Below are 27,081 nucleotides of genomic sequence, written 5' to 3' on the forward strand. Positions count from 1 at the left end.
ACATTCTTAATTGTTGAAGTCACCACCATAGAATCATCACTACATCAAGATTAGATTCTAATTTTTCCTCTTTATATTTAATTTAAATTATAGATTAAAATAAATTGCTCTTTTTATATTTAATTCTCTTTATATTTAGGTAACCATGTGAAACTAGAGGGAGAGGACAAATGCCATTGTGAACATTAAAATGAACTTTTTCCATTACATTGGTTGAAAAAAAATACCTTTATAATTGCAATTACTTTTTCCTCACTCCAAAACTTGATAGAACAAAATACCAATGATTCTCATAATTTATAATTATCATCCTCTTATCTAAGCAAGAATTATAAGATATCCATCATTACCTCGGTGGTTGTATTTGTCACAGATAGTACACCCAGGCTTTGGATTTCTTCAATTTTTTGGATTTTTTTACAAGAGAAAGTACCCATCGATGTACTATAGAGCATAAAGCTCAGGGCATATTAAAATAGTTTTCCACAACACACTGACTGTAGTCTTATCAGATACTTCATTACTAATTATTATAGGGGCCATATCATCCTCAAAACTCGTTCAGGTCCTCTTCACATTGTCTCCATGAATTGTAACAAACCCCTCACTCACAAGGTTTCCAATTGCATTACGAATCTGAAATTGAACAACATAACTCATAATGTATTCATTTCCCCCAAGAAAATGAAGCTAGAAATAGCTTGAAATTTACCCACAAAAAAGAATTACTTACATCATTTAGGCTGAATTCCTTGGATCCCTATTTGTGCATTTCCTCCATCAACTGTGATTGCATTCATTCATATCTAGTTAGGTGCCATACCAACAATTTTCTCAACACTATTTAGGGCAGTATAAAGAATGTTACCTTGGTAATATGGGTTGATGGTCCCCCTGCCTACATCCTTTCCATGATAAGAATCCTCGGTGATGAAATAAGATTGGCTCGTCTCATTCTTTCACTAGCTGAGACTCCCATGTTTATGAGATCCATGTCAATGGTCTTTGTAACCATGGCACTCAAATGCATTCAGTGGCTTCCAATTAACATAGTTCTTTCAGAGCTGACTAATTTTGTGATGATAATGCATTCAATATACAACTAAATGAACTGATAATCCTCATTGCCAAAGATGCACAATGGTTACCAGTTGAATGATTGGTGGTAGATTTTGAAGTGCAACTTCAAGAAGCCGGAATGATTCTGCCACATCACACCTTTCAACCTGCAGAATTGGAATGTAAGATATCTTTTTATTGCCTCAATATGGCTTTAAAACATTCAAGAATGTAACCCACTTTTGTCTACATAGGATTTTCTTACCCACTCAGAGAATCTAATGCGGTCGAGGGCTTCGCTTATTCTTATTAAGCTTTCAATTTGGCATGGAGTCATTGTGATAACCTATAGAATTCATTCAAGAGAACAAGTTAACATAACATGAGAATTGCCCTGCATCTAGATTCATTCTTCAGTAGAAGTATGAGATATACTACTACTTTTTTCACGTGTGTAACTTGTAAACATACTATATAGAAATTGAATTTGAGAATATATTGAGCTAACCTTCTTGCTACTACCAGGGAAGTTTCCCTTCCTACGCATTTCAACATAACCACGAATCATATCTTCTGCTGCCTCATCATATATCTTAGGATGTATATGTTGTCTTGCATAAATGATATATGAAGTGAGAGTTGGGAGGTCAAATGCATCCATCATTTGGTCCTAGAATAATAATGTAGTTCACATCAAAAATATCAAGTCATTGGACCCCCCATTAATTACTACATAGTATTGACCAAATCAGAACTTACCTCTGGCTTGTCATAATGTAATGCAACAAGATGCCTTGCAAGGCACCTATCCATTTGTTCATTAGCTTTATTAAGAACTAGGTAGATCAAATCAAACCTATAGGCATTTTTTGTGATTCTTTTATACTTGAGTGACAACAAATAAATTCTCTAGCTTGAATTCTAAAACCAAACATACTCTACCTAGAAAGCAATGTTGGAGGAAGTTGGATATTGTCAATCACTGACAATCTAGGGTTGTAGAGTGAACCGCTAGGATTGGCACAAGCTAAAACATATGTTCTTGCATTTAGAGATGCTATGATCCCAGCCTTGGCAATTGACATTGTTTGTTGTTCCATAACCTACTTCAAAGGAATGACCAAACATTGGTATACAAGTCAACCAACAACATAGATTATGAAGTCAAGAAACTAGTAAAGCACATAATTCAAAGAGCTTAGAGAAAAATCACACCACATATAACATGCTATGAGCATTGTCTAACATCTTGTCAAAATCGTCTATGCATCAAACACCCCTATCACGCATTACCAATGCTCCACTTTCTAGAACCTATTGAGTTCAAAGAAATAAGTAGTTTATATAGAATAAAGTGGTAGGTAGTAGTGGGGGAGTAGGCAGCCAAAAGAGTTCAATGATCAACAAATTGAGTTAGTAACTTACTGTTTCACTAGTTTCAGGATCCTTTGATACATAAGCAGTCAAACCAACCGTAGAGCTTCCACGACCACTTGCATAAATGCCTTGAGGAGCCAACTTATGCACATAATGAAGTAGTTGAGACTTACTCATACCTAGATCCCCAACAGGTAGGATGCTGATATCACCATGAAAAGTAGCACCTAAAGCTAGTTTTACTGCAGTTCCCCCAAAAAGTTGTTTAAGAAGCATAATGGTTAACATATGGTTCAAAGAACATGCAACAAATTACCAATTAATCAAACATGAATTCAAAGAAAGATACCTGGAACAAGAGCCCTTTCTTTACATCTTCTAGCTCCCAAATACTCAGAGCTAAGGACCTAGTTAGCCTCTCATAGATATCAGGCATGCGAGATAGTTCTTTCAACTTCTCAATTTGGAAATTGGCAGTCAAAATTCAATTTTAGAGCTTGCAAAATTCATGTTATATACAAAAGGTAAAAAGTATGAGTTTATACCTTAGATTCATAATTAGTTGGTGACATATCACCCTCTTGAAAAGAGGAAAAACTATCACTATTGGTATCATGTTCCATTGGATCTTCGGCTCACAATCTTGTCTTGTCTTCCTTTATCAGATGAAGGCAATCGATGTAGGTCTGCACCAGCAAATGATTTACAAATTAGAATTAGAAATCATAGAATATAGCATTAAGGTCCTCATTTCCAACTTAAATGGACTAAGATAGGCTTGAGAGCTTTGCTTTAAATAGAGATTTCACAATCCTTTGGTTTGGTCCCACTCTAACTATCATAGCTCTGAAAATCCCAGTAACCTACAAAAAAAAAACCAATGTCAACCTTCAAATGCTAACACTTGGCAATAAAAAGGAGTGTAGAATTCGTATATCATGTAATGTTAGACATACCTCAATTCAATCACCAGGTTTGGCCACATCAACAAGTTTGTCATGCATCAACAAGCTAACAATGTACAGGATTTCCCCCTTTGGAATGGCATCGGGCATTTCTTGCAACCTTACAATCTGCTTATCAACAAACCTAACCACAACATAAAAGGATATAGTTGTCTTAAGAGTCTTGAAAATGCAGCTTCAAACCATGTATAAACTAAAATCAACAAGTTCCTACCTGCATCTATTATGCATCAATGTCAAAGAATTCAAGAATTCATAGCAGCACATTCTGGCCTTGCACAACGTGTAGGTTCATCAATCTGACATGAGTATTTGAAGCATAAAATAGGATGTGAATACAAATCCAGAAAAAATACTTTTAGACAGCAAGTACCATTGTACATAGTGAAGAAAAGATATGATATTTTTTTAAAAACATGAAATAGATTTGACAAAATTTGGTAGAAGATTCTCATGGAATATGAGAATAAAATTTGGTGTGAAAGTTCTCATACAGGGATTTTTTCACACTAAAAAAATGTGCTCTCTCATATATAGCTTTCATCAAGAAAACATCTCAATGTGAGAAGAACCTCATGTACAGTGTCCTATTAATTCCAATTAAGGTTATAGAGAGAAAATCAATAGTGGTCATGTCACAATAAGGAGTAAGATCTTATTTGCAAAATCCTAGAATCTAAAAGCTTTTGAGATCACTTTCATAAGCATGAATCTGTTTAAAGTCGTAGATTCTCCACCACAGTTTATGCAAAATAGAATTGAGAAACAAACATAACATACAATGAAGAGACAATTAACTATTATATTAAGAGTTCAATTGCAATCCAATGAATTACCTCTATCAATAGGTATTGGTGCTGGAGCATATCCACAAACAAGGTACCTAAAGAATGCTTCTTTGATTTTTGGTATAATTGAGCTGCACCAAATTATCATTCCTTTGACTGAAACCATCTTCTCAATATCTAGATTTCAAAGACAACAAAACCCCCTTATTATATTTTTCAAATAGCATTGAACAATGAAGATGCAACTTTATAAAGCTTAGCCTACCTGATGGATTCATATCTTGCATGTTAACTGTATCTCTAAGATTGAATATTCTTGCCTAAATGCAATGGCAGTTATATGTAAGTCTGAGGCATATTTATGTGCATAAATAAACAAAATCTGAAACAACAAAGTCATTAAATGAAAACATACTAACTGACAAAACATATTTTTCCAAAAATACAATTCAGTCACCTGTATGTGCTTCTCCCACAAAGGCTTGAGGTGAACAGCTACATCCATCAATACCATGTCAAAAATGGTGAGAACTTCAAGAGGATATCTGACCATCTTGCCATAAAGGTCTTCATCATATTCAAAGATGTTCATTGCATCAATATTCAGCGAATCACCTTTGACTTCCATTGTCTAAATGAGAAATCAACTAAATGAAGTGAATACAAAAGCAAATGTTCTCAACCAATAATTTGAAATGAGACTAGATGGTAACCATAAGAAGCTAGCAGGGACAAATTTGAACCTATTCCAAGAGCCTCATGTATTTCCCCTCAAGGTCTGAAGGATCATCCCTAAAATTCCTTAGAAAGTGCTGAACTACTTGATTGACATCTTGAACACTTATGTTTGTGCCCCAAACAAGCATAGGGGGAGTTGCCATCAAGGTCACCCTCGGAAGACTAGGGCATCTAATTATAACAACCAAAAGAGGTAATTAATGTGTGTTTCAATAGAACATATTATACAAATTGAAAAGAAATGATTGACTCAATTGATAGGTAGTTCTCTATCCAAAAGGTTTCTTGGTACAAGGCAATATCTTCAAAATAGGTTTCTTTGATGTAGAAGGCACCAAAAGTTGGTACATAGGCATCTGTTATGCCGATTCCCTGAGGAGGCAGTTGCTTGGACAGTCAATGTGGACCACCCATTGAGGTTTGTAGAATAGAGGGGTTTTTTGGTATGACCCATTTGACAGGACCCTGGGAATCTCCATGGTTGAATTGACCTAGAATCTGGGTGTGCAGGCTAACATACCATTAATATAGTTTTTAATGCTTCTCACTAGCAATAAAGCATGTTTTATTGGCCCATTATTTAGCTGGTTCACCTTTATTACTTCAAACAATCTAATCCAATGTTTATAACAATAGAGTTATGTTTATTAGAATATGATACATTTTCTATTTTGGTATGTCCAGGTTACTCCATATTCTTAATATATGGTTCAATTTCGTTTTGTACTAGTCTAGTTTTAATTGCTTTAAAAAATTTTAAATGACTATTGTTTGGAATTATCAAGTATAGATTAACCCAGACTCTGCCAAAGGCCATAAAGCATGAGGAATGGCAACTTTACACATCTAGAATTCATGATGTGAATGACAACTTTACACATCTAGAATTTATGACGTGAATGACAATCTTCATCCATATAATGCTATTTTAAAATTTAGGACTTTGTCTTGTTATGTGTTGTGATATATAATTAATATTTGTCAAAATTGTAGGAAGAAGCTTGCACAGAGACTTTTGTTTGATAAAAGTGCAAATGATGATCATGAAAGAAGCATATTGACAAAGCTAAAGCAACAGTGTGGCGGTCAGTTTACTTCTAAAATGGAGGGAATGGTATGCTGCATCATACATAAATAAAAAACTCACTTTGATTCTTATCAATGAAGTTAATCTAATTGTAAATTGTGTAAAAATCTGTGTGCTTGTATATGGGTCACAGATTTAACATTAGCAATGGAGAACTAAGGGCATTTTGACGATTATCTTAATGAAAATTCTCAAGCACATCCTGGCATAGACTTGACTATGACAGTTTTGACAACTGGGTTTTGGCCAAGTTACAAATATTTGATCTTAACCTGCCAGCCAAAATGGTATCCACAATTTGTATACAGTATACCTTTTAAATTTGCCAATTTTTGAAGTAGGTTAACATTTTGACCTTTTCTACTTAATGTAGGTAAGATGCGTAGAGGTGTTCAAGCAGTTCTATTAGACAAAGACAAAGCATAGAAAGCTTACATGGATATAATCTCTGGGTACTTGTAATATTAATGAGAAGTTTTATCCTAAGCCTATGGAACTTTTTGTTACTACTTACCAGGTAATTTCCTTTTTGGTTGATTACTGGCTGATAGTTAGATTCCTTGATTCATATAAAATTGCATTATAGGTCATTTTGTACTAATCATTATTGGGAATTTCTTCTTCCAGTTTCTGGTTAAGAATTAGTTGGGTAGGATAAGTTAAAGCAATGGTTAATGTCATTAATTATTAATGACCATACATTGATAATTTGATTCATTTTCTATGTATGCTATCTGTTTAAAGGAAAACTAAAATTGGTGTGTTATAGAAACCATAAATATGCAAAGTGAATAGATCACATTTATCAGTGTCAGTTTCATTGATATATCTAGAATTCACTTCTTTTTCCTTGTGTAACTTACTCTATGGTTATGATATGTAGGCATCAACATTCATTCTATTTAATGCATCCGAAAGGCTAAGTTACTCAGAAGTAAAGACTCAATTGAATTTGACCGATGAAGATATTATTAGATTGCTAGATTCTGTTTCATGTGTGAAACATAAAATTCTCAATAAAGAGCCAAATACAAAAACTGTGGCACAAACAGATGTCTTCGAAGTCAATTCAAAATTCACTAATAAGATGACGAGAATCAAGGTATGAACTTTGATATAACAAATTGTATACTATTTTTCCTGTCTGTTTTTAACAAAAATTAATGCATGTGGAGATCACATGGGAATTGGTTTCTACTTGATTGTAGATTCCACTCCCACTAGTGGATGAGAAAAAAAAGGTGATTGAGGATGTGGAAAAAGATAGATGTTATGCAATTCTAATTAATAAATTATGAGTTAGCTGAAGATCAATGCTAATATGTTTTCTCATGAATCTTTTTCTAGGGTGTTGCTACTCTAACTCCTAGACTGATTTAACTTCATTTTAAATTACTGACATTTACTCCTGGACTGATTTAACTTCATTTTAAAGTACTAGCTTTGAATTTGTATTGATTAGACGTCATTTTAGAGTAGTAAAGTTGTAATATGGATAATATGGTAACAAAAGGTGATCAATGCCAATGGTAGTCACTTGGTGTTAAAGAAATCAAGAACATCTTAGAGGAGACTTGGAATATTGTATTGGCTATGTCATTTGTGGTTCTTCTAATAAGGTGTTAAATTTTTGATAGAAGAAATAGAAGTACTTCATCCCAGAAAAATAGGTGTTGAAGCTCCACTTCTTGTCCTCCAAATGATTAGAGCTTTTAATATGGATAATATAGTAATCAAAGTTGATTGAATGGTATTTACCTTGCATTTAAAAAACTGGCAATATTCGAATAGGAAAATTTGGAGCATCATGAAGGAGGCTTGGTCACATCCTAGATATCATTTTGAAATTTACCATACAACATTGTTTAAGAGCATCACTATGTTTGTTCATCAGTCACCCACTGTTCCTTTCTCTGTTCACTCTTTACAAGAAATGAATTTGTGAATAGAGGGACATTTTTTGCTATGTGAATACTAACAATGATGATGCTCGAACACATAATGTTGTTCAAAATTTGCAAGTGTCTAGTTGTTGTATCAAGACTAAAGAAATTGTGACAAATTTGGGTTTGGAGCCTCAAGAGGAGGGCATTAATCAAGCTCCTCTCTGGCTCCATCTATAGCAGATGTGGAAACTTGACTAAGTGTCAAAAAACTCAACTTGTTTAGACCTAAAAAATGATTATGTTGGTAAGGACAGTGAAGACAGTGCCATGAAGCAACAATGGTTATGAAGGTGTGAAAAGGTCACACTAGTACTAAAGCAAAATTTCAATCAAAGAATAAAAAGTTAAAACTTAGCATCTACTGGATGTGTAATCCAATGCTTTTCTTTTGTTGAGGAATGTTGTGTCATTGTTCACCCTGTTGCAAGTAGGTGCACATGAGGATGAAATGAAAAGTAAGTTCCACCCTTGAAAAATGATTATGCTGGTAAGGACAGTGAGGACAGTGCCATGGACATTTATATGCAGCCTGAAAATGGTGTTATTAGAGGTTGGTTTTGCAAGCATTTAACTTGAGGAACACAAAAAAGGTTTAGAGCTTAATGTGCTTATTTTATTAGCTCCAATGAAAATGGTTCTAATGATATTTTTGGTATTCATGTTCCCTCTTCATGAGAATGAGCTCACTTTGATGCTTGTTTATGATAACACATTACAAATAATTAAAGGAAATGACTATGCAATGAATCAAAACATGTGCAGCTAAATGATATGGCAAAATATGAGCTTATTGTTTACTATGAAGACTGAAAAGAGAGATTAGAGACCTATTATCAGTCACAAATCAAAATGTAACAATTCAATCCATAGGTTTTAATGCCATATAATCAACATGTATCACATCCAGATGTTAGCTAGCTATTGTAGGCTTCTGTAGACCACTTTGGGACTAGTAAATGACCACTTTAAGGTATGATATGAAGTATGATCTGTAACAAAAAGACTGATATTATCCTACACAGGTTTGATATGCAATTTCCAGCCATCATATTTAGTGCCACAAATCTAATATGCACTTTCAGCCACTATATCCCTTCAAATATGGTAAGTTTGAATGACACCAAATTTTTCTTTGCTTCAAGCGACTTGGAGGGGTGACTTGGTGAGCTAACTCGGCGAGCTGACATGGTGAGTAGACTTTGTGAGTGAACTTAAAGAGTCAACTTGGTGAGGCAACTTGGTGAGCATACTTGAACAGTTGACTCGGTGAGTCAAATTTGGGAATACACCTAGCAAGTCGACATTGTCAATGGCCTTAAAGAGGCAACTTGGTGGGGTAGATTGGCGAGCCTATGTAGAGAACCCCACTTGGTGAGATGAGATGGTGAGTCAACTTGGTGAGATGACTTGGAGAGCTAACTTGGTGAGCAAACTTAAGGAGTCAACTCATTGAGGTGACTCAGCGAGGTGACTTGATGAGCGAACTCAGAGTCAACTTGGTGAGCATATACTTGAACAATCAACTTGTTGACATGACTTGGTAGGGTGACTTGGTGAGCCCACATGGTGAGCATACTTGAACAGTCAACTTGGTGAGCCGAACAAGTGAGCTGACATGGTGAGTGGGCTTAGAGAAGCAACTCAGTGGGGCAACTTGGCAAGCACACATAACGAGCCAACTTGTTGAGGCAAGGTGGTAAAACCATTGGGTGAGCCAACTTGGTGAGCTAACTTAAAGAGTTGACTCATTGAGGTGACTAAGTGGGGGTGACTTCGTGAGTTGACTTGGTGAGCGAACATAAAGAGTCGACTTGGTGAGTGTACTTGAATTGTCAGCTTGGCAAGCTGACTAGAGGAGTTAGCTTGGCGAGCTAACATGGTGAGTTGACTTAAAGTGGCGAGTTGGTGGGGCAAGTGGGGGTGACTTGGTGAGCTGACCTAGAGATTTGGCTTAGGGGGAAAACTTGGTGAGCGAACTTAGAGAGTCAACTTGGTGAGCGTACTTCAATTGTCAACTTGGTGAGCTGATTTAGAGAGCTGGCCTGACGATCTAACATGGTGAGTGAGCTTAAAGTGGCAACTTAGTGGGGAAAGTTGGTGAGCAAGCTGACTTGGTGAGAAAGGTCAATGATCAGACCTAAAGATTGACCTTGATGAGGCACTTTGGTGGGGTGACTTCATGACCAAACTCAAATAGTCAACTTGGCAAGCATACTTGAATAGTCAACTTAGTGGGGCAAGTTGGTGAGCCAACTTAGCAAGTCTAATCAATCAAGAGGAAATAGTTGAGAGCTTAGAGTGACACAATTTTTAGATGATCATATGAAATGAAATGGGCGTGCGAGTAGAAAGAAACTAGAAAGACATTGTGTAGAGATGAAGGCATGAAATGGATGGTTTTGGAGCACTCAGCATAGATACTCAACATTCAGTACATATCATCATTTGAGATAAAATGGGTGTATGGGATTATATGCATAGTGAATAATAAAGGAGGGAATTGAACCCTCCCTGAGGCTCACAGTTGTTGAGGTCCACTTCAGCAATGGCCCTTCCTATGAAATTGCCATCTAAGACCTTTCTAATGAGATAATGTGTTATAAGCTCTTCATCAATGGGATGGAATGTGAATCCAGGAGGCAGTTGTGCATCACCCATATGGGAGATTGGGCCTCGTAAGTCACTTGAAAATATATGCACACATACTCATACATGGCACACCACCATTACGAAGATCATAACACATGGACTGGATGAGAACACAATGCAAAAATACACTCAACTAAAAATAGACTCAGGAGGAAAGATGTGACACACATCCCAATATAACATAAAAGTGCAACAATGGTTTGACTCACATCCAAATGGATGATTTAGCTCCATAACCAACATCATGCCAAGAAAACTTGAGAAAATAGGGTGGCATGTAAAATGAGATAAAAACCCCCAAAATTGGAAAACTTTGAAATTAAAACCCAATTGGCCTTTGGGTACCAAAGCCTCAAAAATCCAATAAAATTTGGGTTTAGACATTGTATGAAAAAATGGCTAGCATAGAAATATGAAACCCCAAACCCCCATCCCAAAAATAGGGAAAATTTTCATACCTGACCAACTAGGCAAAACTAACAAATAGAAACAGAGGGGAAAACTAGTTCTCAGACTACTAACAAATTGCTACTAGAAACAGAAGCTGAAATGAAATAGAAACAAGAAAATGAGAGAGCCCTACTTGACAATAGAAGGGGTAGTCTAAACTGAAATCAACTTGATAAAATAAATAACCCATCGATACTACCGAAAGTGATAGCAAAGAAAAGTTTCCTTGAGTCGAATCCAATTAGACTGACCTCATGAAGATCCCATGCTCATAGCTCTCACAATGAATAGAAACAAAATCCTCCAGAAGAGGATTCTCTAAAAAACTCTCAGATTTGTATTTTGCAAGAATGAGAAATGAGAAAAAAATTCTTTTTTCAATACTTATTCACTTTTTGAATGAATAATTAATTAGGGTAAATAGCCAGTTAAACTAGTTAAACTCCAAATTGACACAAATGAAAATAGGTTTTCCCTCATAATAGGAATTCACCTAAGGAAAAGCTGCCGGAAATTAAATTCAATAAAATTTAAAGCCCAAACAACCAAACTCACAGAAAATCCCTTAACAACTTTTGTGACATTAATACGAACTACTAAATACATAGGCACACTCACTAGTCTAATCACATAATGTAAATGTGTTTGGATTTAATAATCACCAAAAGGTTTAATTTAAACAATTAAATAAGGATATATTGACCATACATGGATGACATTGGTAAAATATGAATAGCTGAGTCACTAACTCCATGTGTCGCTGCTAGGGATATAAATCCTACACAGTAAAACACACGATGAAATGCAATTGCATATAATATCATAGCTAAAGTAATAAATGCATTAAATAACTAATTTAACCATTTATTCAAGTATACCTAAATAATCCATTTACATCACTCAAGTTCACATAAAGCATAAAGATATAAGAATGAAGTAAATAACCATAGCATAAAATCCATCACATAACATAATCAGAGATATGTCCAAATACCAGATAACTAGATATCATCATAGACCTATTGTCATCTCAAAATGGCATCAACATACAAATATGATAAACTAAACAACATAGTAGTATAGCATCTATGATACTAGAATCAAAGTATAACATATGATTGTCAAGTCATCGCAAAGTACAAATAATAAGAGTATCAAGTATCTCTCAAATCAAAATAACAAGGTACAGACTACAAACATGAGAGGCACTACATTAATCACTTGAGACTGTTTCAACTAGTTTGATAAATTAGGGCAAATTGGATGGTGCCTCAAATTTTGGTGTCACTAGTACATTTTGATTCATTTTTAGATAAAAATTGGTCAAATTTTTTACTAATGTTAGTCAAATTTTTAGAAAACTATTTTGTTGTTATTTTTGTCATCAAAACTTCGACCAATTCTTGCTAGTGCTAGAATTTTGACAATGCACTTTGTTGAAAATGGCCTCCCTTGTTAATGAGACCATTGGTCAAAATTTTGATCAAGTTTCATCAAAATTTTAACCAACGCAAACACTCATTGCCATGACTTATAGTGATATCTCATCCTTTTTGATAGAAGAGTTCACTATATTCTATAGCGATATCTCCTACTTTTCAATCACTAAAAAAACTCATTGCCATGACTTATAGCGATGTGAAATCTATATCGCTCATTGGTGTAATGATTATATTTGTTTTCCATTTGTCAATTATTGCTATATGTTATAGCGATCAGACTCCTTTATCACTCATCGCTATATTGGTTTTGTAGTTTCTTTGCATAGCAATAAAAGGGATCTCTATATGTGATAGAGATATACTTTCCTCATCATTCATTGCTATGTTAAGATTAAGAATTATCCATACAGTGATAGAAGAGTTTTCTATATTCTATGGCAATATCTCCTCCTTTTCGATCATTGAAAACACTCATCACCATGACTTATAGCGATACAACATTTTTATTGCTCATCATTGTAATGATTATATTTGTTTTCCATTTGCCGATGATCACTATATGTTATAGGGATAAGCCTCCTTTATCACCCATCACTATATTTTTTTTTTATTTTCTTCACATAGAGATAAAAGGGATCACTATATGTCATAGAAATATAGTTTTTTCATCACTCATCGCTATGTTGAGATTAGGACTTCTTCATATAATGATAGAAGACTTTGCTATATTCTATAGCAATATATTGTTGGAAATAAAAGGGGAGTAATTGAGAGGGGAGGGGTGAATCAGTTACCAAAAAAATAAATCATAGATCCCTTAGATGTCAACATAGAGCTCTAACTTCACTAAAAAATACTGATGCTTTTGGAGGCTGGGTTTTTCCCTCAATGAGGGTTTCCTAGGGTATATCTTGTGTCACAATTTTTGTGGGTATGTTGTCTATTCTCTTGCATGTGGATTTTAATCACATATTTATTTTAGATCTATTATGAGTTATGTGGAAATGATTATATTATTTGTTTCAAGTTTCTTTACAAGTGGTATTAGAGCTATAGTTTTATTACTGTAACCCTAGATGTAATCCATGGGAATGCATGAGAGGATAAAAGAAAAGGCAAGATATATGATTTGTTTATTGCAAATCTAAGGATTTTGGGTTTGTTGTTATGATGGGATATTGGTAGATTTTGGGCAATTGAAATTGTTGGACAAAATGATTTTTTGGATGTTTTATCTAAATAGGGTTTTAGGAGGGAGCTTGCATAAATGGCCTCCTGGGTAAAAATAGACCTACCATTGGATCCGGGTCAACATTTCCATAAATTTTGATATATAATATGCCTTACTATGGCCATGTTTAGAGGAAATGAAAGAGTTTTTTAGTTTCAACCCATGATGCCCATCAAATTTAATCTCATCAGAATTTTCATCACGAAAAAAAATTGCAGTGAGAATGGTAAAAAGACCGTCTTAGTAAAATGACCATAAATTTCTCTCAAGATATTGGATTTTAGACTTCTTATAGGCAATGGAAAACTTATTCAGAGCACTATAACTTAGAGTAGGTTTGGTTTTGTGATTTTGACATTTTGTTAGATTTTAAGAGCCTAAAAACTAGCTATTATTTATTTTAAGCATAGATGAGGGCATAACTTGGGCATATAGAGTTAGATTTTGGACTTCAAGTAGTCAACAGAAAGCTCTTGTAGAGTTGTACACATTGGTTCAAATTTGGTGTAGGTTTAGAATGATTTATTTGGTGATATATTGATCTGAACAATTTATGATATATATTGACTATGGTAGCATTGTGAGTTTGTGACATTGTATGTTTGGATATTTAATATTTGATGTCATTATATACTCAGTTCATATTTCAAATTGGTTTCATGATGATATGGTTATCAGTGTTTGGTTTGGATATGTATGATGATTTTTTCGGTCTACAAGTTGTGCAATGTTGTAAGTGGTCTATACTTATAAGTTGCATTTATAGCTTGGATATGGGTTATCTTTGCACATTGATCTTTCATTATTAATGCATATTCAGATTGGTGGCTTGGATTTGGGTTGTCTATGCACTAAGTCACATGATTTGCTATTTTTTCTCTTCATGTAGAAGGGATGAGATGTTGTTACTAAGTACAGTAGTGGTGGAGGATTATGATTGACTATTTTATGTTGATAGGTTGGACATATTGAGAGTAGATGCTCAATTCATGGATGTCATCATGGTACCATAGATTTTCGCGTGACATGATTGGATATACAAGTACATCCTTGATTTTCATTAGTTTGAATTTTTGATTTGGTTATGGTGTTATATCTTCTTGGTTGAGGATCATGGTTATTTGGTTTATTTTGAGGAGCTCATAATGTGCACTTTGAGTTTCTTGATGGTTTGATGCCTTGGTTGATTCTCATGATTAGAGGATGGTTTTTTTTTTTCATCATGATGTCATGGATAGCTTGGATACATGGTTTAATGGGAGCTTGTGGTAGTGATGGGGTGATAATGCAAGATTAGTTCTTGGTTTGGTTTGTATCTTCTTGGTTTGGAGATCTTTGTTTCACTTGGTATTGATACTTTGGTTGTGAGTGTAGACTTGGAGGATCTTCATGTAAGAGATGGGTTTTATGATGCCTTTGTACCATGATTGAGTGGGAGTTGTTGGCATTGATATACTTATTAAGTGTTTGCAGATGTTTGAAGTTTGTCTTAGATGTTTTTGCTCCAAAAGCACCTTTGACATTTTCATGGGGCACTTGGTTATCTTCATGGTGTGTGAAGATGGTTAGATCTTGAGGACTCATGGGGTTCTTGGTTATCTCCATAGTGTGTGGAGATGGTTGCGTCTTGAGGACTAATGGGGTTCTTTGTAAAGGTGTGGTTTATGCTTTTATTTGATATATTATCCTCGGTGTTAAGATGGTTTCATTATTATGTCATGGTATACTCTTGATACATGTTTAGAAGTTTGACATGTTATAGTATGTTCATATGGAGCATGTTATCTCTTTACTTGAGATGATTTAAATCATGTTGTCATGTTTATATTCCTGAGGCCATGGTTGGAACTTTGACATTGATCTTGTTTTAGTTTCTTGGTATGGAGTACATTGATCATAAGCTAGATACTTCATGATATTACTATGTTGCATTTGGAGTTGGCATGGATTGATTGGTTACAAGTTCTCATGGATACTTAGAGATGGTGGTGATGTTGATTTCTCTTGGATTAGTGATGTGTTTGTTGGGAAACTAATGGTTTTAGTAGGAGACTCCAAGGGGCATTCACCTAATATGGACTTGAGAGGAGATTGTTTTTAGATGAGTCTTGGTTGGAGACTTGGATATCTTGATGAGAATTCTCATTCCCCACTCTTAGTCTACTTGGTGGTTTGCTACTTGAGAGGTACAACCCATTATTTCTCTCAAATGCATTATATTTATGCTTATCTTTCATGGATATTGATCTTGAGCTATGGTACATGAGTTAGTTCTAGAGGGTTCATATGAGAGATGGTTTAGCATTGAATATCTCCATGTGCATATGTTGTTATGCTAGTTGATTTTGGGAGATGGTTTTATATTGGGCATATTCCTTGGATTAGTAATGGTTATTCCTTGATTTAAGAATGGTTTATGAGTTTGATCTTCTTATGAGAGGCTTACATCCACGATTAATTATATGGTATGGTGTGGGTGTTGTTGAGGCTTCTTGTTGGGGTTTTATGGAGGATATCACACTTGCACAATTTACATCTAGATGTGTGTGTAGAAGGACATGATACATGTTATGATTTGCATGGTTTCTCTTTGGTCTTGGTTATCTTCCTAGATGTTTAGTTTCATTTACATTGGATTAAAGATTGGTAACAGATTGTGAACACTGGATTGTGCTCATGTATGTCATGTGAGAGATGACATGGTTGTTCCTTTATCTCTTTCCTCTATTGGTTGTGGAGAGCTTGGAAAACTATTGGATATTTTTTATGAGAGTTGTTCTTGCAGGTTATTGGTTTATGCATTGTGAATGTCTTTGAGACTACATGGATTCACTTCTTTGAGATGTTGTGAGTAGATTGGTTATAGATTTGACATTATCTTTTGCAGTGGGAGCTTGTTGGTATATATAGGACATGTATTGCTCTTGAGGCTTGTCATTATAGGTTATAGATTGGATATGTTGATGTGAGATTCACTTGGTATACCTTTGGAGGTATGGATGGATTTGAGACTTGTTGTGGGTACTATTTTAGCTATAGATATTTTTACAACTACGAATACATGTGATTACATTTGGATCATGTTTTTTGTTCTTGGCATTTCAATTGGTATAATATTTTATGATCTTCTAATGCGGCAATTTGGGTAGCTTTCTCTTTGGATGGTTTCTATGTATATTCAATGGTAGTGGCATAATAAGAGGTGAGATCATTCATGTTTGAGATGCTCGATACTTTGATTTGATTGTAGGTACTAGGATGGAGCACTTCATGTACTTTGATCCATGATGGTGGATGTGCTAGGAGGGATTTTTCCCTTAAAAATTTATGTGGCTATGGATTGACCTTATGCAATGTACACAACAAGTGGGAGATTGATGAAATAATGGACGTTGCACACATTGCATAATATTATTATATTGTATTATTTGATTTTATTAGGTAATTTTGTACCTAGATGGATGTGCAACACATAAAGATTCCCATGGGATATACTTGATGAGTTCACTAGAAAATTTGAACTAAATTTTTGATGAATATTGGTCAAAATCTGACATAGGTTGGTCAAAATTTCAACCAAGTAGTTCGTGCTAATTTTTCTCGTCAAAATTTTGACCAACCAATGTTTGGTCAAAATTTTGACCAATACATTCATCAAAAAAATTTAATTTTTGCTAGTTCTGATTTGTCAATGTTGGTCAAAATTTCCACCAATGTTTGGTCAAATTTTTTTTGAATTGGTGGAAATTTCAACCAATTCTTGGTGGAAAACTACTAAGAATTGGTCAAAATTTCCACCAATGTTTGGTTGAAATTTTCTTATAATTGATGGAAATTTCAACCAAGTCTTGGTAGAAAACTGTCAAGAATTAGTCAAAATTTCCACTAATGTTTGGTTGAATTTTTGTTATAATTGGTGTAAATTTCAACCAAGTCTTGGTAGAAAACTATCAAGAATTGGTCAAAATTTCCACCAATATTTGGTCGATTTTTTTTATATATGTTGTATCAAGCAATTGTTTCTTATCCAAGCCATTCAATTTGCAACCTTTTAAATATCTGCAAAGATAAAGTTGGAGTAGGAGAATTTTTCTTCTCAAAGGTGTCCTATAATTGTAATGCATCCGCTCCATTATCTGTTGAACTAGATATGTCTTGTTTTTTGAATAGATAATGGAATGAACACTTTACAATTAGAGGATATCTTTGAGAAGAAAAATTCTCCTGCTCCAACTTTATCTTTGCAGAGATTTAAAAGGTTGCAAATTAAATGGCTTAGATAAGAAAAAATTGCTTGAAACAACATGGAACAAAGAAGAACATAAACATATAACATGGACATGTATTCTTTGAAATCAAAGCATCCAAGAATGTAAGAAAAAGTAGAACTATTGAAGTGTAGCACACCTCATTATGCACTCTTGATATTGCCAAAGTTGACAGAAATTTTTTGAACTATGAATAATGATATATTATATAATCAAAGTAATAAAGGAATTTCATATTCATGACAGTCAGTTTTCAAAGTACAGTACAATACAATACACAAGTTGAAGAAGAAAAATATCCTAAACTAAACACCACTATATGAAAATTATGCATTTTATCCCACAAGAACTTTAGCATTGGAACAACTACTTTTGTAGTTTACTAAAAATGAATAGGGCATAACATTTATATAGAAAAGAGATAACAAAATTTCAATAAAATAGTTATAACAATAGTTATAAGAAAGATCTCTTTCACTATTGTATAAAATTCTACATAAATATCCTTAGTATTTTGTCATTCTTCACTTTCCAAGTTAGATCAGATAGATTGTTAAAGATGTGACTCCATGTCTAAGCTTTTCCTTGAAGACTAGACTCCTAAACATGGATCTAAAGACAATTTTTTCTACATGGTCAATCTATGATGTAGTATCCTCGCATAATTTTATAAATTTAAGTCAATAAAATTTGAAGTTCATGAAGCAAACTAGAAAATAGTAAGATCTCTATCTCATTGTACTAAAAAATTTGCATAAATATCCTTTAGTATTTTTTCATTCTTCCCTTCCCAAAATGGATGAGATAGATTGATACAGATGTGACTCCATGTCTAAAATTTTAGTCGATGACTACACTCCCAAGCATGGAACTAAAAACAATTTTTTTTCAATAGTGTGAATCTATAATGTAGCATCCTTACATAATTCTATAAATTTATGCCAATAAAATTTGCAGTTCATGAACCAAACTGGAAAATAGTAAAATGACCATGTCCATGCTTGGAATCCATGATAATCATAGTTTCAACAGCAAAGACCAAATAAAGAACTCACCTATAAAATACTAGCCAGACCAATTTGAATTATCAATTGAATAGAAAATTAATCTTAAGCTAAATCTTTTTCTATTTTCATTTATATTTTATAATATCCTCCTTCCAAGTAAGGGAGTGCTTAAGTACCTCTGATTGGGTAGGTTCAACTTTCAGAGATGAACACAGAGAAGATGACTCAAATCTATCTAATTGCAAAATATGATTGCTATATAAAAGTACATCAGAATCGAATCTAGTATATGATAACCAACATACAATCAAAAGAATTCTTTGGATAATTATATTTGAGATTAAGATAATTAACAAAAAAAGGCCTTGATATCAAGCATACAACTGAAAATAGCCATTAATTTTGAGTATTCATTTGCACATAATCAAATAATCAACCATAATCTATAGTTTAATGAAATACATAAACAAGTGTGATCAAAGGAATGCATATAACACAGTTAAGAAATTGAATATTGCACACTAACAAGGGTGCATTGTTCAATTTCAAGACTTGAGTAATCAAAAAAGAAAATTAAGCAATGAAAACCTTTATGATGACACTTCTAAAAGACATGAAGTGAAAATTGAAACAACATCTTGGAGATGGTAGAGGCAAAGTTCCTCTACTATTGGAGCATCAATTATTGTGTCAAAACAACTTATTTGCAAGGGTTGAGCCTGTGCATTGCTTTTATTCTCTAACATAAGTAGCATGACTACCTCATCTACCATTTTTGAGAATGCAACCTTGTAACATCAAATATAAAAATAGTATTGTTGTTGCATAAGATAGTTGAAAAGGCTACTAAAAAATGAAATCATAAGATTTGGAGTCACAAGCAAATGCTTCTTATGAGAACCAAGTACAAAACTAGAATTTACCTTGCATTTAATGGAAATTTGTTTTGCCACAAGCACAATGACTCCTTCAAACTAATATGTAAGTCCTAGCATGAAATATTTTCCTTTTCTAGAGAGGCCTGCAATGTAAAACTCACTAATATAAAAGAAATACTAAAAACAATCACATGCACCAAAAGTAAACCATTCAACCTTGTAAGAATATTTGCATGGTAGCAATTTAGAAGATGTTATTAGCTTATTATTGTACTCATGTCATTCTAGGAACATATGTGAGAATGGTTTTAAAAAATCTTTGCAAATCTATTATTTATAGGAAAGATGTAATACTAATCATTAATGTAAAGACAAAATCAGATTTTGTTTTAAGCAACTATTATGTCACCCTTTAAAGATTGGATGCAAAATATTTGAACTCAACACAATAATTAATTGGGATTGAATGGTGCACACTTTGATAAAATGACTAGTTGCAAAAAGCCATGTTTTAATTTTTATTAATTTCATCAAAAGTTTATTATGGCTGTCTATTGTTTTGCTACTAAGTTATGTTGTGTGTGGCCTCTGGTTAAATGAATTATTTCTATCATTTCCTTTTAAAATTGTTCTCTATTGAAACATCTTTGGAAGTATTTTCTTCCATCTCTAATTGCATGCTTCAACAAGACTACTATGTAATGGTGGGATATTGTGTTTGGATACTATTAATTCTGATGATAAACTTATTTTTCCCCAAATTGAAATTAATTCTCTCCATTGAAATCTTATTGTTTATTTGAATGGAAAGGATTAAATACGTGTTATAGGACAAAAAAATTACTGGGTGACTTCTCTAGAGAAGTTGTCATCTCCATTATGTCTTTTCAGGTAAAAAGATGCCATGAAGATGCAAAGAAGTTTGTTAAATTGGGACCCTTCCATTCCAAATCACATTCCTAAAGTGTGGGGCAATGTTGAGGAGTTGATTCTTAGAACATAAGCCATGAATCAGATGGTTGGCCAATGCATGAAGTAGATTTTGAAGATAAAAGAAATTCCAATAGTTTTACTCCAACATATGTGGATGGAGTTTGTTTAAGAGAAAAAAAAGAAGGCTCCTGGTGACGTGGGTATTTTGGATGCAGCTAAGTTTCAACAAACTTTAGTAGATGACAAATCCAACAATGGAAACATGGATGATGCATCTACTCTATTTCCAGATGTTATTGTTAGTAGTTAGTACCTATCCTGAGAGGTGGGTTAGGAAGTTTAGAGAGTTTGAAACCAAATTTTTGGAGAAATGATGAAGTTACTCAAACCTATTAATGAGAAGGCAATGAAAAATAAAAGGGGGAATAATTCTTGTTGTTACTACTTCTATTGTTCTTTTGTGTTGTATCTTGGTTCATAGTTTCTTATTGTTTTGTGTAAATTTGCCAAATATGTGTACTCAATATTTTTTAATCTCTCTAGGACCTAGTCTTACTGGTCTCTCTACTGTTATTTGAACTTATGCTCTGTGGGAGATAATTTTGGTTATATTTTTTATGAATTGCTTGCAATAGCTATATTTGTGCACTTCACTCCATATTTTGAAAAAAAAAAAAGTTCTGTTTGATACCAAAATGCCAAAAAAATTGATTTAGAAAGAGAAGATACCATGAAATTTTTTGTTTGGACTTTGACATAGTATTTTTTTTTTGCAAAATATTCTGAACTCCAGATTTGCCTTGCTGAATTCCATTTTATAAAACACTTTTTATATAAGTGCACAAATGAATGTATGTCTGCATCCATGCATGTGTTTGAGTAGCCTTGAAAGATTGAATTCCATAAATAAAGGAAGCTTTGACTTCCGTAATGTTCAATACAAGGTGGCTATTGAGGTAATTACTATAATTTGAAGTTAGAAGTATCTGTATGTAATTTGTGTTTTCTTACAAGTAAATAGTTAATGTTCTTGTTTTTCTGACTAGAATTTTAAAATATTACTTGATATCAAGCATGTTTTGTCCTCATAGCTTTTGATTTCAAATTATTTTTGTGCATTATGTTTTATCCTTCTAAATTTTTTGTTTACAAAATCCTCTAAGAGTATAAACTAACATCTCATCAATTTGAGAGGTTTACAAATCTCTCATTTGATGTTGAGTGAAGTTTTGTTAGCTTTATTGCATATATGTAACTTGCACAACTAGTTGGGCATATCAATCACTTTAGAAGTAACTTGTTAAAAAATATTACAATAATCATATCCAAGTATCTACTTAACTGGTTCATGCAAAGTCAGTGATCAACCATTGATTTGATGCACGAGACAACTAACTACCCCTTTGTTTTGAAACAATTCCCATATATCTTCCTCAATTGCAACTAAAGCAATGGCCCAATCCACTCAATCTTTCATCAAGGAATAAAAATGTAAAATTTTTAACACATTGACCTCCACACCTTTGAATCCAAAAGGCTAACTCTACTTCTAAGCTTCTTCAAGTAGCAAGTTACCCAAGTTGCCCAAAACAACTACAAACCCCACATGGCTCCAAATATGCAAAAGACTTAACCAAGGGCTAAATAAGGATCTTATAAATTATTTTCAATCAGATTCAACCAAATTGGCTAGACCCAACTCCCAATGCCTAATTCTTCCAAGGTGCCTTAAGAGACCTAATTGAAAACTAGTAGCCCTGCAGTAGCATAAAAGCCTAAATAACTTAAACTTTTTCTAAAGAACTTATCAAGATACTTATATTTATGGATACCCTTTTCAAAGGAATTAAACATATCAAAATATTTCATATGGTCATTTTGGACCAACACCCCTGTTTCTGACTGATGCCTTATTTTTGAGCATGAAAATGACTAATTTAACAATGCAACTCCCAGTATAATTGATTCCCACACCTTGTAACTTTCAACAGTCATCACTCATGGAATATAACCACCAAATTCCCAAGAAATTTGTTCCAAACTTCTTAGAACCCCAAAATCCCAAATTACCTTCATTCAAACCCTCAAATCTAGAGTATCACCAATATCACCATTCCCCAAACTTCTAGGTCGAATTGATTGATCATACACCTTAACATTGATCATATAAGATAATATAAATCAAAAAAATTCCTCCTTGTTTAGGATAAACTACCACTACTACATTGTACCCATCAATTTCTTCATAAAACCCTCACTGTTCTACAATAGTCAATCAATGCTGGCACTATCCCTATGTTTCATGAGTTAGAAAATTATCATACAAGGTATAGTGCAAGGAATATAAAGTAAGCAATGATTTTTCAAAGAGAGGGGAAAACTATTAAGGGATAAATATGTAGCTATTTGGAAACAATTTTTGTGAATAGTAAATGTTTACGCTGTCATGTGTTGTTTGCTTCTTTATGCTGAGTGTTAGAGAAGTCTTTCAAAAGGTGCAAGTAAATGTTAGAGGTATTGTCTTTCAGACAAACTCTATTCAAAAAATTTGATGCACCTTAGGCATATGGCTTGTGCCAGCCCTTGCAAAGAAATGGTTATTTAAAATTTTTGTGCTAATGATACTATTGTAGGCTTAGAAAGTATATGTTGGTTTTCTTAGATCATATCTATATAGAATATTCCTTTGCTTCAACTATTTTTAGTTACAGAATGTAGCTAGGAGTAGAGAAAAATGACATCACCAACAAACAAAATAATCTCAATATATTTTTCTCTACATGGATGGTTCCTCAAATGTGATGATCCCTCTCTCTCTCTCTCACACACACACACACACACCCACCCACCCACCCACTCATACCAAATCATCTATAAATTAAAGGGATACTCGCACATTGTTTCTATTGAAACCCATTTCTTAAGGACTAGGTTAAAGGTCCCTCCTTCCATTCTATCTATAATTGGAATTTTTTTTTAGTTCAAACATGGAGACTTGTTTGTTGTGTAAGAACTGGTTTTAGTTTTGCATGGTTGAAAGTATCCATGTATTTATCAAAATATTGTGACTTCCCTTATGGAATTTTCTTTCAAATTGTGACCTAGAAAACATGTCCAACATTTTGAATCTAGATACCTTCTAGATGGTTAGAAGCATGTTTGGATTTGAATGATTGGCAAATAGGAAATTCAGACAAACATGGTTGTCTATTATAAAAAAATATTTAAGAGAAGTTGTGTTTGGTAGTAAGCAACAAGGAAGTTTTTTTGATGGGGTGTTGGAAAGACTTCTAGTGGCTTATTCAATATTTTCTTCCAAAAAAGTTGGGAATGAACATTGAGAAGATGGAGGTACTATAGAGCTTGTATTGGAGGGCAATTTATAGAACCCAGAGGATGAAATTTTTAATCTTTACTTAGGATTCAAATTATCTATAAGTAGGAGGATGAGTTTTTTATGGTGTCTTGTCAGCTATATTGCCTAGTTTTGGTTTGTATAGGTGATATTGTAGCCAAAAATGTAACTAAAGTTATTATAATAGGTAGATAGTAGTTTTTAGATTTTGGGCTTTCAATTTTGTAATGGAGTTGTTCATTTTTTATCTTATGATTGGGAGACTAGTTCTAGGATTTTCCTTTTATGGATGAGGGACTCAACAACCTTTATTTAATACATCATATACAATGTATATGTACTTGAATTTTCAAAATAAAAATATTTTTAAAATACCTGACCATGGCTTGAAGAAATCAAAAGAAGTTGAAGTGTTTAAGTGTAAGGAAGTTAGTTGAACTCAGAATCCAAATGATAAACTGATATTAATAATTATAGACATATGAAAGAAAAGAAATATTGCATTATACATGATACATAGCTAGTGGGAACATTGAGTCACTGGATTAGAAAGTATAGGTATCATCCAATGGATATGTTGGTAGTTACTCATTGTTAGAACTTTGGGGTTCAAAGAAACACACTTTCTAGAATGGGGCCTCCATTGCCTACACATCTTGGTTCTTATCAAGTTGTATTGGCTTCTTTGGCTCTACATTCTGTTATGTTGGTAGGCTATACCTATAATAGGATATCTTGTGAGGCATGATATTCAAGGCATTGTGTATGAACATATGCTTCCTTGATTTTCAAGAGATAGGTTATGTTCCTCTTAGCAAAGTGGCTGAAGTTATATGTTAGTCTACTCTTTTTCACAGGAAAGGATCTAAATAATTTGTAGAGAAGGTGAATTCCATGTGGATGCAAACAATCTTCAAGGCTTATAAAGTCACCACCACACATTTGGCCTTTTGTGTGCCTTGCTGGCCCTCTTTGTATATGCTAATTTATTTGGAGGTCTTTACAAGGCTCTTCTTTGTTTCACTGTTATCAATCGAAACATCTCTATTGGGCTTTTTTGCACATCATTTTGGATTCACTACATATATTGTCAATGGTTAATGTGTGTTCAACTTCTCTCACTTCTACTGAATATTATTGTATTAGGCTTCTAAGGTGGGGTCACTCTCATGAATTGCAAATTTATTCTGGGTAAACATGCTAACAAGACACTTGTACATGCAGCTTTAATAATCCCCAAATCTAATGCCAATGGAAAGTTGCACACAAATCCTAGTTAACTTAGACTTGATTGAAACATATTTCTGACCAAAACCTCCTTATCCCATTTCCTTCCCTTGCCATAAAATTTTCACTCCCAGTCTAGTCTTTTGTATTGATTATAACTTTCTAGGACTTCTACAACTCAATCATTTTCTTCAAAAAATGAAGTAGGAAGCATACCAGATCTCAACTGGATTGAGGAATTCTTTCATTGAAAAGGATTGACGCAATGTCAAGGAGATATGATGGTTCCACACAAGCATGACCACCTCCTTTGTCTCTGCCACTATGTTCTTGAACCATTGAATTTCATAAATGTCCTTGATCTCATGACATACACCTGATAAAGGTTATATTAGATGTGCATATAGTTGGACACAACCAATTTACTTGGTTTCTTAATGAATATATGTTGCAAATTTTTAACTACTTGAACTTCATTAGAAGAACATTTTGCTCATTGTGCTCTTTGAAATTTTTTTATTGGAACCTTGCATCCTTACATTTTCTTGAGTTGATGATCATCCAAAGAAAATAAGATCCATTCTACATGAAATCATAATTTTTTTATTATTGGCTTAATAGAAAATATTGCTTAGAAATAGATTACAAAGGAAGTGACCCAACATTAAAAAACTTGAATGAGAGAAGAAGTGAGAAAGGAGAAAACTAAAAAAGGAGAGGAACAAAAAATGATATGATCAGTGCAACTAAAAATAGTGATTATTCCCACAAGAACTTTAAGTAAGAACAACATTCACTATAGATTCTAGAGATTGGGCAACAGCAAAGAGAATTACAATGCCTAGTTACTTTTAGAAGGAAGGATCACGAAAGTAAGATAAAGAACTAAATCACTCCAAACACCACCAAACTAGAGCAAACAATAGTATAAATCATCCTGGGCATTCAACACATTCTCATAATACAAACACCTACCAAACCATACTCTCATAAATCAGAGTAGGAAAGAGGAAAAATTAGAGTGGAGATCAACATATTCTTGCCAAGGAGCACATAACATTTTGGAAACAAAAACACCCACCCAACCATGATAGCCAATTTTTTCATAAACTATAATCATTAATGTAAATCTTTTGCCTCAATTTCATTATGTGAGCTTGTAGGTTGAGCATTCTTCTTTTGAGTTCAGGGTAGTCTTCAAGAGAGGACTGCAAAAGGAATATATAGGAGGAGAAGTTCTCATAGAGGATTACAGTTTGGATTGCAGGGCATAGTAAGCATGGGAGAAGACATCTGGACATTGAAATCCCCATACTGTTTAAGGATACTATGTCTGAAGGTATATTTGCAAGATTCTGTGATGTCAGCATTAACTGACGAAATAGTAGTTTTAGTGACTCATCAAGTGGAATTCCTTCCTGCTATTGATATGATCTTGGTATTTATGTATAACCCACCTCTGTTTCATCAATCTTTTGTAGCCTATCAAAGAAAATCCTTTATAATTTCCCATTTCAATGGCTATTTAGATATCATAAATTTGAATAGTGTCATCTGTGTAGGTGATGGAAGGTGGAGAAATAGAGCAGGTAGGGAGCTATCATCAAATACTAGCAATAGGGGAAACATTCAAGCAACTTTTGAATGCCCACAAGGAAGCCATGGTTTCTACCTTGTAAGT

At 33.7% G+C, this 27,081-nt stretch overlaps 1 pseudogene; it reads right to left on the minus strand.

The window, feature by feature from the left end:
* Positions 1-561: 561 nt before the first annotated feature.
* LOC149569245 (DNA replication licensing factor MCM4-like) lies at positions 562-5,070 on the minus strand (annotated as a pseudogene).
* Between the last annotated feature and the right edge of the window lie 22,011 nt (positions 5,071-27,081).

Source organism: Cupressus sempervirens, chromosome 3 (assembly GCF_028749045.1).
Source record: "Cupressus sempervirens isolate cs-2001-9-10 chromosome 3, ASM2874904v1, whole genome shotgun sequence".
NCBI lineage: Eukaryota > Viridiplantae > Streptophyta > Pinopsida > Cupressales > Cupressaceae > Cupressus > Cupressus sempervirens.